Raw genomic sequence first — 1,681 nt, 5'->3', positions numbered from 1 at the left:
ATCCTCAACAACTTTTTAATTTTTACACCAGGAGCCAAAGTTCTGTTTGAGGAAATCCGATCCCCAGCAATCGGCGGTTGTAAAACAAGTTGTACAAGGGTTCATACACCACTAGAGGGCAGCGTTGTACATATATTGTACATGATTTGTAGCCAGCTAGGAAGTGTCAAATTGAACCTGCTGTTTAAAACTAGCTTCTGCTAATATTTCTATTGCACAAGCGCTTTTGAAGTTGCGGACCTAAATATTTTCATAAGCACTTTATAAATTGCYGAGCTAATTTTTGAATTAGCACTGCCCACCACTGACCGTGTTAAATGCACCATGATACCAGTGTGTACAGCAGGTTYTTGGCTGCCATTTGTCACATATAAAAATTATAGCCATTCATTCTGATTTCCAAGAATTGTTCCTGTTTTCAATTTTTCAACAATGCACCTTTTTCACTWGAGTCTATCTGCAAAACTGACTTATGTGGACAGTTTTCTCATCTAAAGCAACAATACACACTCAATACTCTGTACTACAGACAAAATGAGTAATTAAACAAAAACAGTAACTGATTTCAATAAGCATGTAATTAATTATCAAAACAAAGAAAATGACTAGTATGTGTTTGCAGCTACTTGTGTTTTTATTTAATTTTTGTATTTGTTGAAGTGTTTCTTATTTAGGTTTTGTGTTTTTAGTCAGAAAATGTAAAGACTTTGGAGACATTATTAGGGGCTTTCATGAAATGCTAAAAGCTGTCTTAGTTATTTGTATGTTGCAGTTTTCAAACAGTTGGGACCCCAACARCTTTGAAAAATTAAATATGTTCTAGAATTTGTTCTAGAATGAACTTGGGCTTTTGTGTTTGTTTTTATTGACATTGTTTTCTGTTATTCTAGCTTAATGGACATTCTTTTTGTTGTTTTACATTTTCCTATGTTAGGTTGAATGTTTCTATTAATTAGGTTTTGGTCATTATAATCACCCCTACCTGTTAAAATGTTCTTGGATTCTTATTCCTTGTGTTGGTACCTGCTTTGTATTTGGTTTGTTTCCTTCTCCTAGTGGCTGGGTGYCTTTTCCTGTTTTCTTTGGTTGTTTTTTATGTTTTCTTTTTACTGCAGTGTCAACATATTGTTTAATAAAGTTTTGGTTAATTTTTATTTTTCTGTGTCCTGGGACTGTTTGCTCATAGGCAGGCACTCAGCAGAATTACTGTGGAAACTTCATGTTGTTACCAAAAGCACTGGATCAAACGTCTGCTCCACTGCCAGCTCTTCTCCAGATCTTGCCTCTTCCAGACTCTCCTCAGTCACATTGTTGCTTTCTGACTCTATTTCCTGACATGTAGAACTAACGTCCACAGGGCAGCTGATCCCGRAGAGTTTTGAAGTTTAGTTCAATAAACCGTTCTGGTGGAAGGGGCTGTTGCGCATCACATGGAATAGACGTGTTTGGCTGAACTCCTCTCCGATAACTTTTTGTTTTGTAAAACAACTTTTTTGACAATTAACCACTGAGGACTAAACCATTAAAGGGATCCACGTTTAGTTGTACCATTAGACTTTATTTAATAAACATATATTTTAACTGTTAAGTAAAGACAGTAAAAATACTGTAGGCTGTTTAGTTTTTATCATTTTTCAAAATATATTTTAACACGGACGGAGCCATTTTATTTCCACACAAA

The 1,681-nt window shown here is 35.2% G+C and overlaps 1 protein-coding gene across 1 annotated transcript in view; it reads right to left on the bottom strand.

The window, feature by feature from the left end:
• LOC106532846 (ligand-dependent corepressor) overlaps positions 1–1,681 on the bottom strand; it is a gene marked incomplete at both ends in the record, with an annotated part of 26,274 nt that overhangs the window by 1,871 nt on the left and 22,722 nt on the right.

Source organism: Austrofundulus limnaeus, unplaced genomic scaffold (genome assembly GCF_001266775.1).
Source record: "Austrofundulus limnaeus strain Quisiro unplaced genomic scaffold, Austrofundulus_limnaeus-1.0 Scaffold837, whole genome shotgun sequence".
Taxonomy (NCBI): domain Eukaryota; kingdom Metazoa; phylum Chordata; class Actinopteri; order Cyprinodontiformes; family Rivulidae; genus Austrofundulus; species Austrofundulus limnaeus.
Note: the sequence above shows the minus strand (reverse complement) of the source record. Positions and strands in the feature narration are given on the sequence as shown.